Consider the following 15,521-nt stretch of genomic DNA (forward strand, 5'->3'; position numbering starts at 1 on the left):
GTTGTAAACAGCGTGTACAAATTGCAATCCTTGAAGAGTAAAAAGAAAGACAGCTTCTTCACTAAATTAAAAAGTCAGGGTTAGAAAATGTCCACAGGTTATTTTTTTCCCTTTTGTGCATAAAACCTTCAGAGAATATTCATTGAAACTACTGTAACTCGTTAATGTCTGCATGGAAATATGCGGCTCATATTAACACCATGTTTATACACATGTTTGCAGACTAATTCCCTCAATGAGTTTAATGGCTAATCTCATCACAGCCTGTTTTTATTTTATACGTCCTCACGGTCATGACCTTAGAAAGCTGAGCTGCCCTTTTCACTTTTTTTCCCTCCCACCAAACTTCTGGCAGGTACAAACAAATATGACTCCAAACTACAACTAGATGTCACTGTTTTCCACTTTCTGAAAACTGTCTCCCAGCTGCTTTCTTTTTGGAAACCACAGCTTGTTGATGCTAATGCTGAGTTGTGCATTTTTCCACCAAGTCCCGAACCACATATCCTCTTCAACTGTATTGGTCACTTAGTGGTGGATCCTGATACAGAGCGAGAGCACAAGTTTGGCTCATCTGTCTGTGACCCCCTGTTATTTAGATCTTCCTTTTCTCACTAACACTTTTGTCTCTTTTCCGCTCCTCACATTTCTTTGCAGTCCGTGAGTAATCATGACCTTGATAAATTAGTCCACTTAAGTTAATAACGATAGCCAAGTTTGTTAAAACCCTATTTATCAACTAAATAGTGTATGAAATCAGCATTTATCACGAGGTGAGAGATTAATATTGCCGCTGATAACATTTTAGCGCAGCAGTATCAATTTCAGTCATTTTTCCGAGGTGAGATCACAGCAGTTATTTTAGCTCGCTGTCATTAGTGTGGAGAGAAACTGCCCGAGCTTATATGGGAGTTGTTATGTCTAGGAGCTGTGGTTGCTTGGCCTAAAATTGTCATTAAGTTTGCCAGAAAGTGAGTCATGCCAGAAACACTTAAATGCTGTTTCTCAGAGTGCATTTTCTCCTCTCTCTCTCATGGCTTGAAAAACTCTCTCCTTCAGCTTCTCAGGAAAATATACTTAATTGAGTTGCTTTGAACTAAAGTGGCTATATTTACAATTTGCAAATCACTTTGGCTGAATGTGTTGGCACTGAGGCTTCAAAAATGTGACTAAACACATAATGTTGTTTTTCACCTCCGCCGAAGAGGTCATGATTTCACCCCTGTCCTTTTCTCTGTTGGTTGGTTTGTATGTGTATTTGTTTGTAAGCAAGATTACACTATATTAATTCATATAGATCTTGTTGAAAAAGACATACTAAGTGAACTGATATCTATGAGTATGTGCATTTGTTTCATCTTGGTTGAATTTAAGGGCACTGTTGTGCCTTGGTGGAGGTATATGTCCTTCCAGTTTCTATTTAGATTTTCTACTCATTTAGACCATCAAATGATACAGGGTTGTTGGCTTTCATGGAGTAATTATAAATATTATATCACATGCTGTATATATAATAGGTGATTACACCTCTTGAACTGTGAGGATCTATCTCCACTGTTATTTCATTACATTAATGTGAAATGCATCCTCTCCTCTCCTCTCCTCTCCTCTCCTCTCCTCTCCTCTCCTGCGGTAAAGGGATCCTGTCTCTGTCTTGCCTAATCAATCACAGATGAGGATGAGCCTTTCACTCACTGTGATCTGTCCCTCTCTTTCTTCTCCTCCTGAAATTGAATAATTGAATCGCTGCAGGATGTTTCTGTGTGGTCTTTCACTTTTTCTTGGCCATGTGCACACCCACATACATGTTTTCTGTTTTTCCTTGCCTTCTTCTTGTCGTGGTTGTGGTTTCAGTTCCATGCTGGAGGGATATTTTTCTCTTTGTTAAGTTCATATCCTGCTCTGTAGATGGTTAAACAGCTTTTTTTGGAGGGAAGGGAGATCAGTTCCTCTAAATAAGCTTGTGTTGCCTTGAGGAAATTTTTAAACACTACTAGCACTAATAATATTAGTCGTAAGTCTGCTAATGTTGCTCTGTCAGTATCCCATAAGCCACAAAATCATGGTTGTTAGTTCACAGAGGAAAAGTCTGGGAAGGTTTTGGAGTCGTAAAGAGCTGTGGAGATTTGTATGGTGTTCTGCAATGATACAAAAAGGGGAAATTCATATTACATTCATTTTCCAATTGTAGAAGAAGGCGTTTCAGGACAACATATAAATTATTGTCAAAATTATAATCCAGAACTGCTAACAAGTGTTTCATTGGCCGTTGCCCCAGCTACGTGAGCCTAGGTACGCTATGAGTTAGCTAAATTATATGAATATGATTTTTCATTAATTCAGTGTGAACCCGTATTAACATAACTAAGTCTGATACCTAAAATGGCAGGAACTATCTTTGAGAAAAATATATTTTACGTGTACTTTGACTTTCTTATTTCGTCCATGTTCCATCCACTAACATGGATGAGGTGAGGATCATGACCTATACTGCAGCCAGCCACCAGGTGGCGATCAAGATGCTTTTGTTATATTCAGTCTATAATCCATATAAACCAGTTTATTTTAACAAGTGATAGGTAAAAGTTGCTGATGCGTTCCCGAAGATGTTTCCAACTCTGACTAGCATCGTAAAATTTTGTTTACAGGCGACAAATTTAAGTTTTCTCTTTCATTGCCTGTTAGCCTGGAGCTAAATCAGCCCAGGGCTATAGTTAACCCTGGGCTAAGAGTGTGTTGCTGGGAGAGGCCGGTGACTGTTGTCTCTGGATCCCACTGCTTTTGACATCTACCCTGCATTCTTTATTGGCGTTCATTTAGTATTTATGCCACCGTTGGTTATATTACACCAGTTGCCTTTCAAGTCTTGTTTTCATCTTCTGAAGTGTTTTTTTTTCTCATTCTCCCACTTCATTCATATTCTGTTCTGTTGCACCACCTCGAAGAGCGAAGGCTCTGAGAATAGCAAATTCCCCTTTTCCTCATCTCACTCCTATTTGCCGTAAGGGTGAGGAAGACGCACACCTGAAAGTTTAACTCGGAGTTCTGTCAGTTTCACAGACCAACTGCTGGACGAATTATAAGCTCTTGTCACCCATCTTTCCCTGTTAGTAACTTTCCTTTCAGTTAAACACACATCGCGGTCTGCAAACATTTTTGCGAGTGAAGCACTTTTCCTCTCTCTTATAAAAAAACTTTATCTGCTCTCCTGTCTTGTTAAAATCAAAGAGTGTGCACTTAATTTTCCTGCAGGGTGATGGAAAGATCCTTCCTCTGGCTCATCTCGAAGACATTATGTCTGCCGGCAGACTCTCTCACACACACACACACACACACACACACACACACACACACACACACACACACACACACACACACACACACACACACACACACACACACACACACACACACACACACACACACGCTCACTCACACACACGCTGAGGCTCTGATTATTTACAGTTTTAATTAGTCCAAAATGTGGAAATGTAAGTGGAACTGGAGAGATGACCTAACATAGATTAGCATGTGCCCTCAATTTAGGTGTAATTACCACTCTGCATGTACAATCAGAGCTCCTCTCCCAAGCTTTCACCAAGTTCTCCAGCTCTCTCTCACCGAGGCGTTTGGAACGGAGGGGACGTGACTGTGGCACGAAACCCTGAGAAAGACGAACTGTCAAAGTAAATGGTGTTTTTTGGCCGCTGGTCAGTGACGGATGTCTCATCTTCCAATCTGATTGGTCTGTCCAGCTCACGCCCGGTCCAATCAGACGTAATCGCAGATTAAATTGTATATTGACATGAGCAGATTTAATTTGCCGGATTAGAGGGAGAGCAAAGGCAAAGGAAGTGATAATGATAGATGTCAAGTTATTATGGGATAGACCTTTTGACATGACTGACACACACACACACACACACACACACACACACACACACACACACACACACACACACACACACACACACACACACCTACCTAGTTAAAACGCAGACACTGTAGCGACACACACACACACACACACATGGGAGCAACTGAGCTGAATAGCTGCCAGCTGCACTGGAATCTCCTCTGGAAACTTTGTTCACATACTTGACTGTAATTAGAGATAAACAGAACCACACTGACCAGCCATACAAACATGCAACTACACACACACACACACGCACACGCACACGCACACACACGCGCATGCACACACAATACAACAGTGCATTGTCCATCGTCTTTTCACAATCTCCCCCAATCCCCCCTGGTCTTTAGAAAGATTTTTCAGGATGTTGAATGTCAGTTATTGCACAATTTATTCAGTATAACTGCTAATGGCAGTGGATTATGTTTGTCAGAGTGAGGGAAAATCTCTGCTCCACAATTTCCATAATTTCCACCACACTCATATCATCAGGACGTTTCTTTAGTTGTTTCTCTCTCGCTCTTTTTTGTCTTTCGCTCTCTGTGTCTGTCTCTGTGGATTTGAGAAGTTGACTTATGTAGATAAGGAAGAGATGGAATTTACTGGATAGAGCTCTCGAGATATTTTCTGTTTATTTATCTGCTAATTTTACGTCATTCTAAATCAAATAATCTTAAGTCATTTTCCTCTCTCCTGCTTTTCTATGTTTTAAATCATTATATATCCTTCATAATATATATATTATATATATTATGAAGGATATATAATGATATATATATATATTTTTCCCCTTTTCCCAGCTCTTTGTGTTTCACTGTATTTCCCTGGTTTTGTTGTCATTTTCCTCATCTTAAATATTTCCCCCCTTCTAGTTATGTTTAAAAGAACATTTGACACGACGGTCAAGACCTTGTTAAGAGCTGAGATAAATATTTGATTAATCATTTACTCACTCGACCACTAGTAGTGCTGCAGAGCAACGTTTTTGTGATTGGGTCCCTGATTTGTTGCACAGTGGAGTGCGATTTTAAATCCAGCAACAAAGTCAGTGAAAACTACTAAGTTATTAAACATGGCTGTAAGCAATGCAGAATTTGGTATATTTCAAAAACTGGCTGTGTTATGAGGAAGGAAATACATCCAATGCCTGTGGTAGATGCTGCATTTTGTCTAAAGTAAAAATATAATGTTGTGTGAAATGTATCACACATAGTTCAACTGAGCAATACTTCAACTGATGATGAAGACCATGTGATATGGATGAAAGCTCCAGAGCAAGCTGAGGTTGTTCAGTCAACTTAATACTTTTGTTTTTTGGAGAATTGTCCAGACAAAACCAGGTCTTTGAAAGTTATCCTGGACCTTGAGAAATTTACATCAGCACTTTAACAGTTGACTTGAATTTTATAATCATTTATTTGATTTTCATCGAACCAGGATCAGCAGATTATTAATAACAATCCTCAGTTGTGTTTGTCTCATTAGAATCGGAACAGGAGTGTATTTTGTGTAGTGATAAACTTTGTTTTTGCATCATCTCTTTCAAACTTTCGCTCTCACCTTTACCTCTGGTTACATTCTCAGTGTGTAGTCAAAGCTAACAGCACATTCTTCTCTCCGATATCCTCCTCTTCAGTGCTCTTTTGAAGAGCCCCCGCATCGATCCCTGTCCCCAAAATACTTCTGCGTGTGTGTGTGTTAGGGCTCATTGCTGATCGGCCTTTGCCTGAAGAGTAATCAGATGCATTAATGAGCACTGACTTTCGCTTGGACAGCCGGCTGCACTCAGACACAGAAATCGTCAATAAGTTCCCTCCGCCGTCTGCCCCAGAACAAAGCAAGTTTTAAAGGGGAAGAGAAAGAAAGTCTCCGAAGCAACATTTCACCTTGCTACGAGCTTTTCCATTCAACATCAGTTTACCCTGAGAAAAATAGATTCAGCATGTGGCATTTCTTCCTCTGACTCTATCAATAACACAAGTGAAACTGCTTTTTGAAAAAGAAGACAAAGGCCTTGCCGTTTCATGATGCTGTCTTCGATTCCTTGAGTGGCTCATGGAGATGCTGAGAGTGAATAACACTTGAGAAATGGGACAGCCAACACCGCTGGGCTCCCTGTTGCTTAACAGTGACACAATGCCAAAAATGACAAGGGTTATGCCAAAGTCAAATATCTTTGTTTGACTGGACAAAAATGGAGAGTGTTAGAAGTAGTGTCGAGGATTTCTGCTGGAAATACCTTAATCTCTCTTGGCTGAGTTGAAAATAGAAGTGCTGGTGGGAGTGATGTTTTTTTTACCAGCAGAAGAAAGATTCAAAACTTTATTGCCATGTACAAAGAGAAAACGTTGAGCTGAAGAATCAAAATCTTAGTTTGTATCGTTAAACATAATGTGAAATGATTTGATGAGTTATGGACTTTGGAAAGTTATTCACAGGAATTTGCTTATTAATAGTAGCAGCAGTTGTTGCAGTATTGTATTATGTTTACAGAAGTCCTGATGTGATGGTGATGGAACTCTGACATTCTTCTGGTCATACTGAACTCTTTCAGAGTTTGATGTATCTTTTATTAAAAGCATTCACAACTGGTTCATAAGTTGCACGGTTAGCAATGCTGCCTCACGCAAGAAGATTTGAATCCCAGTTCCCACTTCCTGGTTCAGCCGGGGTCTCTCTGTGTGTCGAGTTTGCATTTTCTCCCCTGTGTTTTGCGTGGGTATTTTTCTGGATACTTCCTCCCACAGTCCAAAGATTAAGTTAGGATAATTAGAGACTCTGAATTAACCATAGGTGCACATGACAAAGTGAATTGATGCATGTCGGGCCAGTGATGCGCTGGTAACCAATCCAGGGTGTATGTGATTGGCTCCCACCTCCACACGACCCTTAAAGCATAAGCTGTACAGATAATAGATGTTCATGTTCCTTTTTATTATTATTGCCCCTCTAGTATTCAATGCATGGGTATTATAGTTTTCAGTATGTCTGTCCATCTGTTGCAGAACTTTGACAGGAGGATGTGTCATCTTCTGTCTTTATGACTCTTGTTTTAAAATGAAAAGAACCAAATGCAGTGTATCCTTAATTTCAGCTCTAACATTACTGACTAAACACAGTTATTACTGACCAAGTCCTAAAAAGTCACATTATCAGTTATCCCAATCACATCCCTGATGATTACTTTCAGCGAGTGAAATCAGGAATTGTTTAAATCGTGTGTAAGTAAAATCAAATATAAGAAAATGTTACATACTTATTGCGTTTGTGCCCTTGTGGTGTTAGACATTATCGCCAAACATTATTTATTTTCCTTTTTTTGTCCCTCAAGGTTTTTTCAATCACACTAGGTATAAATACATAAATAAGACAATCTAAAATACTAAATATTGTTTTTATCCATCTGAATTATTCGTTTTGGGTTGTTACTAATTGCCTCTTGAGGGTTTAATATTGTACTTTGTATTGAAATAGAGTGGACAGTACAGTTCCAGTGCTGTTACTTGCTGTTCATGGTTTTCACCTGCAGAGGGTGTCGTAGGATTGACTAAAAGCAAACAAAAGGGCCAAATGTAGCTGAGCTTGTCTCTGCTTAGACATAAAAGATCCCATGACATTTGTAAAAACCTATGGATAATAATATATGTTTGAGTGACACAGTTTTTAGTTTCCTCTTTTGTGGTTAATGTACCTGCGACAGGTTTTACAGAGGCACATTCACAGGAAGTCATTTGGACCAGAATTATCTTTTATAACAGTTGACATTAAGGCTTTAATATTTCCTTGTACAAATGTAGTTGTGCAAAGTGGCTGCCTGCTGTTTATACCTCAGGTCCTTTCAATGACGTGTAATTTATGTTCGAATTTGAATACTTTTGAAACGAAAATAAGTATCTCTCAGCTATAGCCAGTAACTGTGAATGGCCTTTCACAGCGGTGATACTACAAAGGCCATAATCTTTCAGCAGCTGTACATGTAGCAGCACATGACGTTATCAAGCATTCGCCCACAGCTAGCAGACGACCAGGAAAAGCACTGAAGAATGTTAATGTTAATGTGACTTCCTTTTCTTTTTCTGTCTCTGTTCTCTGCTTTTACTGCCCGAGCACACGGAGGGACGACAGCCTGACATGGGGATAAAGCCGAGATGAAACCCACGTTTTTCTTTTCTTGCTTGAAACCTTTTCTTCTTACCGGGTGGAGAGTGTGAAGGTTTTGCAAAATTTATCCCGCCTTCCGGCTCTTAACACACTGCTTTTAGATTATTTTTTTTCTAAAGCTGAAAGTTTGTGGTAAAATGGAATAAATAAATACTTTATACTTTTAAAGTTTAAATGAAACAAGAGGGTATGAGGGAACAAAGCTGAATGATTAGTCTATTCCATCCATTAGTCGATCAACAGACTATTATTACAATCAGTTAATAATCTCAAGCAAACAATGTCAATCTTTCCCTTGTCCGGCTTCTCAATACTATATTTTTGGGATTTTTTGGTGAATATTTTACAGATAGAACTAGAGTTGCAACAAAGTAACTGATTGGTTGATTGAAATGAATCATCAACTGCTTCAATAACCGATCGATGATCAAAAACCCAAGCAAAACTGACCAGTAGTTGATGATATGAAAATGTGCTGCTTTTCCTAATCTTATATTGTGTTAAATTGGATGGAAGTATTTCATTGCATCACCTTGTGCTCTATATTTTGTCACTGTTCTTAAATGTATCACTAACCAATATATTTATCAAGAAAAGAATTGGGCGGATTTATCGACATTGACAATAAAGACTTTAGCTGCAGAAGCAGACATAATGAATAATAAACCAACTAAGAAACTGATCAATGATTTAATCGAAAATGAAAGTGATGTGTCAGTTCCTCTGTTTTCCTTCAGTTGAGCCATTTATGACCTAACGTGAATTATTAAACCCCTTAAAGTTCAATTACAGCTTCTCTGAATTTGACATTTTGCTCGTTCATCACCTCTGGTTGCCAGCAGCGACCTGAACAGGTTTTGGCAACAAAATACAGCCAGAAACCTTTTCACAATTTGCTTTAGCCAAAAAAGAAGAAGAAAGAATTGGCGCAGATTTCAATTCTCCGAGGGCCAGTGGCGGGCTCTGACCTGGCCTGTGTTTAAATTGCTTAAGAGGCCTTGTGTTTATCCACCTCCAGACAGCAGTGGCTTCTGACACCCAGCCAGGGACGTCACTATGATTCATGGCCCTTTCCGACACCTCGCTCACGCCTATACTCTTCTTAATCTCTTTGCGCTCTCCTTCTCTTTCTCTCCTTCTCCCTCTCTCTGATGAGTTTTCCTTTTGTTTGAGAAGGGCAGAGATGATGTCATCATTTAAAGCGGGAGCCCGAAGCCAGGACGGAGGCTTCGTCTCTCGCCCAGCGGACCGCTCTGTACGTATCATGATGAATGGCCCTCCTCTGGGATTCACTTCTCTCCTGCTCTATGGAGAAAAGACGCAAGTGTAAAACAGAGGAGGATTGAGAGAGAGAGTCTACCTGTCTTCTACCTGTCATCTTTTCACACCCATGGTCCCACTACTCATCCCATCACTCTCCTTCTCTCTCAAACAAGCCATATCCTCCCTCTCTTTTCCTCTCCCCTCCCTCTGTCACCCTCTCCTCCCACTGCCTCTGTCTCTAATTTGACTTCATTAGTGATGACTGAGGTGTGCGTCTGTATGAATGTCTGTGTTGCGCGTCTGTTTGTGTGTGTGACCCATCCCCTCCTCAACCGTGTCGCCCCTCCACCAGACGTCACCCTTCTGCCTCCCATCCTGTAATGCATCGGGGGCCAGTGATGGCAGCAGCGGTTCAATACTCGGTGTAATGAATGTGTTTAATAAGCACAGTGGGTCGATGGGCTTAATGAAGGTGTGACAGAGGATGGGCCTGGAGAATGCCGCTGGAACGAGACTCTAACGAGCCTCTGGGGTTAACGAGGTCACGTTGTAATCGGGATTCCCTCACCTGCACAGTTCCTGTCTGTCTCTCGGTCGGGTTTTAGGCGCTGCTCCACCTCTCACGTGCAGCCTCTGGTTTTTCTTCTACCTTTTTTGTGCATTTTCTGCCTGTAGAGGAGTGACATTCAGTTAAGGCTCTGGTTGGCTGGGAACTAGGCACTTGCTGCTCCTGTGCTATTTTCCCTAACCATTCGGCCATCAGGTCGCCCCGGCCTCTGCCTTTTCTCTGTTCTTGCTCAGTACTGAACATGTTTGTCCCTCTGCTGGTTTGTCTTTGAGATGTTTTTTATTACTCTGCATCTCCTGCTCTCTCCGTCTCTACATTGTTTCCCTCTGTCTTCTCATTGAATTTGTAATTATATCTTTCCGTCCATCGCTCTTGTTTGGTCGCCTGTTGGCCTCGCTGCAGCGGGTCCATCTTTTCAAGGACGACCTGGCTTAGGAATGTGGCCTGAAAAGTGCACTGAAGTAGTGCAAGCGCTCCCCACCCCCCCTTCCTAGAAGTGGGTTTCTAAGAGGCTTGCTGGGCTATTTCTGGAGGCTGGTAGCCTTCATTGTAGTGGGTTCTGACGTCAGAAAAACCTTTCTGTTCCAAAGAATGACAGCTGCACCTCACGCTGCTCCACTTTGTTTGGAGTGGACTGATATTTATGAGTAATGCGTAATTTGGTGCAGATGCAAATACAAATCCAGATCTAGTGAATGTAAAAGTGGTTTCAAACGGAGACTGCAGAACCTGATTGCAGATCTACTTCTGAAACTGTTGTCTACAGTGCAGCATTTTAAATGTGGTGTTGGGTCTTCAAAGATTCAGGTTTCTACATCTTCATCAGATTAGAAATCTACGAAAACTCTGTATTGAACACTAATCAGGAGCGTATTGATTAACGATTACGTCTTTACAATGTCAGAGTTGGTACATGCTCGTCACTCCAGCCAAAGGTCGTAGTTGTGAAAATACAAATAGCTAATGTTTGGTATTTTTACTTCATAACTGACCAAAACAATTTATCAAGTTTTATCAAAACTGCTGCACCTTTTAAAAAGCAAATCAATTTTTGTATTTTTGAAACACTACAATTTATGTCTGGAATGTTTAATGTATCATCAACAAAAACAAAACAAAGACCATGTATAAAAGTATTGAAATAGCAGCCGAAAGATTTGAATCACACTCTCCTCTGTTTCAAGTCCTGGCATCTTATGAATGTGTCCAAATAAAAGCGCAAACCTTATAATAACTTGAATGTAAAATTAAGAATTAGATTGTTTCATCACACACTTGTCTACACAGCATCACCTGCTTGGATTGACATACACCATTAATCCAAACAGAGGAGTATTGTCTGCCGCCTGTTGAAGCAGTATCTGATCCGTACATTCTGTTCGACAGTTCCTTTGTTTCTACACCTTCTTTCTATAATCTGATGAAAAGGCCCGAACAAAAATCTGAGTGTTGTTTCTTCATCACTTGTCATTTTTCTAATCCACCAAAAGGGGATTTCTTTTTCCAAACATATTCCACTTTCTACTCCCTTTCACCTTCGCTTATATTTTCTTTTACCTCATGTTTTCCCCGCTTGTCTCTTCAGGGTTGACGAGTTCTCACGGTAAAAGCTTATGTGATGTGTTTCAGAACATTTCAAGCAATCGTATCTGTATTGTGAGAATTTCTGATGCACACAGTTCCACCCCGCAGCTGTAACAACATTCTCCCACTTATCCAGAGTGTTAATATAATTGAAGTCAATACTTTTAAATTCTACTGCAGGTTTTTTTTCCCCCACTCTCAGTTGCCATCAGTCCAACACCCACTCCTGTCTTTGAAACGCAGCCATTAGTCTCCCGCTTCCTCTCAATCCAGCACCAGTATGTCACCAGTGGAAAAGTGTGACTTCCTGAACCTCACATTTCTTCGCCTTGCGTTGCCAGAGTGCAACACCGTTATGAGATATAGCTTCGAGACAAGCAATCGATTAATGGTGCACTTAGCCGGGCTAATTAACAGCTATGTAGAAGTGGAGAAAGCATCAGGCAGCATCAAGGAGGTTGTTTCCCCATCGCCAAGACCCCAGATAACCTTCGAGGCATAGATCACTTTACAGCATGGTTTACATCACAGGGTCGGCGGGCCCAGCAGCTGCATAGACACCTTGCACATTGCTCCTGGTCAACTTTATCACTACGAAGGATAGCGTAGGTCGTAAAGGTGAACACAAGTTCGATTGACATGGTTGCTGCTGCAATGAAAACACATTTTGTCTTTTCAGGACAAGCTTTAAGCCGTTTTCAGACATGAACTCTGGAGGATTGTACGCACAATGAATATCAGAACGTGTGGGGCTCCTCTCTTTGGATTCTTTTTGTTTTTTTCAGTTGTGTGTTAGAAACGTCATCAACATGCTCACTGTGAATCCTCCGGCGGTTCTCCTGCTATTTTCTCACATGGGCTCACCCAGACATTTTGACCAGGGGGCTGGCAGGAGAAACTTTGGAGAATGTCCGGAACCTCTGACTCGCACATTTGCGTTCTCACATACAGCCCCTCTGGAGAATGTCCGGAGATTATCTGGAGTTTATTAAATGTGTGAAAGCAGTTAGAAGCTGGCTTTGAGTAACCTGATGACACCTTTTATGAAGATTGTTTTTCAGGCCTAGTTTCTAACAAATTAGATGTAACTTACTCTTTGTTTTTTGTCTCCTTTCCTCCTGTCATTCAACCTGTTTCTCTCCTTTGAGGGCGAAAACAACACGAGCAGCAGCCTTCATTGTCACCTGTCACTCCAAGTCTCATTCTCCTCCTAAATCTTCCTCTCCCTTTGCTCCCCTCCTCATTTCCTGTCTGATCCACCTCTGCTGTAGATTTGGGCTCAGCTAAATTAGCTCTCAATTAAAAGCGAATTTGGTGAAAATGAGCGTGCACCAGAGGGTACAGATAAAAGGGGAGGCAGAGCTGAAAGGGCCGCCGGGCTGCCTGACTCGCTGCCTGTCTGTCTTTCTGTCTGTCTGGTGGTGCGGTACTTGGCTGCGTTGTGTATTTTGGGGCATGCAAAGTAAAGTGTGTGTGTGTGTGTGTGTGTGTGTGTGTGTGTGTGTGTGTGTGTGTGTGTGTGTGTGTGTGTGTGTGTGTGTGTGTGTGTGTGTGTGTGTGTGTGTGTGTGTGTGTGTGTGGGAGAGTGAAGACAGCTGATTTGCATTTAGATAAATCCCCGTGGATGTGTGGTTGTCATTGAGATGCAGGGGTCTGTATCCAGTGGCCCCCTGCTAGTGCACCTACTCCCTGCAGGGCTGGATGTGTGTGTTAATGTGTGCGTGAGAGAGAGCTGTTAGCATGCAGGACTACCTGGAGCATTTGCCCCACTTTCCTAGCAAGCGGTGAAGGGAAGAGAAATACGAGCCATTACCGGTAACATAGTGTTCACATGCATTGTTCCTGTAATAAATTTATGACTGACCTTTCAATACCTGCACCGGACTAAAATTATGACTAATGAGAAGTGACTGCACACAACTGGCAAACACCGCACCCCCATTAACTGTTGATACAGTGTGTTAGAAAGTAAAGAACTTCTGAGGGTGTCGCTGTTCAGTTTTCACATCTGTCCTTCATCACGTACAATTAAAAAAGACACTCGTGTTCTGAAAAACTGGGCAATGGGTGGTAGGCAGTGTCCAGAGGCCGACAGCTTTCATTAGTTCATTCTGATCATATAGCATTTTTTCCTGCTGCTATAGCCGGCTTCAAATTGTCACCAGTAATTTATTTAGTGAATTCTCTGGTGGGAGTTCATGTTTAATGTATTTCCAGCCCTTACACTTGTATGGTGACGCCCGTATCCTGATTCTACACGTAGAGGCTTCTGTTTTTCACTCATCACGGTGAACAACTAACCTGAATTAAAGATGAATCAAACCCTGAGTCAAACCTTTTGGAGAAGGGCTCAGATGATTGAGTTGGTTTTACGTTTGCAGGAGAACATTGATTGACGATAAGTTGGATATATCGGCCGATATATTTAACCCTTCACAGACAAAGCTATTATTTTAGAATAAACCTGATATTTAGAATAGATGATGCAGAAAAAAAATGTGCATTCAAGTTGAAATATGTTTAAGTATATTTATATTTCCTATTTAAATGTATAGTTAAACTGTAAAATATCAAGCCTCAGTAACATTTCATTGTCAATAGGGTTTGATAATGACATCTTAAAAATCATTGACAATTTCTGTTTATGGTTCAATATATCACCATCAGAAATTCTTTACCTTACATTGGTATCGGCACTTCTCCCCAAAAACTCCATATCAGTCGGCCTCTAATTGTATTGGGTCAAATCTGTGCAGTCCACTGATCGGTGTTTGAGTAGATGCCATTTTGGCAAAACGTCAATCCATCAAGCACAGGAACACTTGCCGATGCCGTGTTTGTGCCAGGTGGTGCGGTTTGGTGCTTCAGGCCTGTCGCCGGATTGGCAGAGGGGGGGGGGGGGGGCCAGGCGGCGGCTTGCTGTTGACTGACAGTCGGGGATGAGTGTGGGCAGATGGCCTGTGGTGGCAGTAAATATGAAGCCTGTGTGACAGGTGAAGGTCAGTGTGGGAGGTAGAGGAGCAGCTGAGCCCGGTGCGAGCGTGATGTGCTCGCTGTGTGTTTGTGTGCTTGTAAAGCAGCGAGCACATGACCGTGAGTCTTGGTTTTGTGGGTCTGTGTGTGTTCTTGTCTGTGTCTGTGTGTGAGACATTTTTCCTTTCCCATTATTAAAGCTGGTGGCTTCAGCACACATTTTATCTAAAGCCAATACATCATACCTTTGCTCCAGCCTTGCTCTGGTACACCTGAAACAATTTAGAGCCTCAGCCTGGGATTGGTCTACAGCCCCAGTTCTGCCCAAACCTTCACAGTGTACAAATAACAGCAGTGATACGTGGCAATATTATTTCTATAAATTCTCAAACATTCTCAGAAGATATGTCCCAGTGCTGCAGCTGGCAGCCAATGATTGGATTAGTCAGTCAATGTACAATTAATTGTCAACCATTTTGATGATTGTCCCATCCTCAGACATGGAGGAGGCAGAGTTTATAACCTGAATGAGGGCAGGTTATTGTATGATTATCAACTTTTTCCAGTTTTACAATTTGCAGAAAACTTGCAAATGCTCCTCATATTCCAATGAGCCACTTTTTATCCCAGCAACTACACAGTTTTACAACGTTGCAGAGCTCCTGTCGTTTTTATACTCTTGGCTTATCTGAACTGTATTGATAGAAATGGTAATCTTGAGATGATAACCCCCCTCTCTGTGCACAGAGGCAAATGGTATTTAGGAAATACTTTGCTCTGCCTCCTCTTCTACTGTACCTCCCTCCATTGATCTCGCTCTCTTCCTCTGTAAATCCCTCTCTTTCTTGTGTAATCCATTGTGATGTTCCCATGTCTGCTGGAGTCGTGCCAGAGAAGCATGGGATTACTGCAGGACGCACACACACACACACACACACACACACACACACACACACACACACACACACACACACACACACACACACACACACACACACACACACACACACAGACGTACACAGCCTATATATATATATATATATACTTTCAAAT

General features: G+C 41.4%; 1 protein-coding gene across 3 annotated transcripts in view; it reads left to right on the forward strand.

The window, feature by feature from the left end:
• fbxl17 (F-box and leucine-rich repeat protein 17) overlaps positions 1-15,521 on the forward strand; it is a 217,676-nt gene that overhangs the window by 4,867 nt on the left and 197,288 nt on the right. The window lies entirely within an intron of this gene.

This window comes from Hippoglossus hippoglossus, chromosome 9, assembly GCF_009819705.1.
Source record: "Hippoglossus hippoglossus isolate fHipHip1 chromosome 9, fHipHip1.pri, whole genome shotgun sequence".
In the NCBI taxonomy this organism is placed as follows: Eukaryota; Metazoa; Chordata; class Actinopteri; order Pleuronectiformes; family Pleuronectidae; genus Hippoglossus; species Hippoglossus hippoglossus.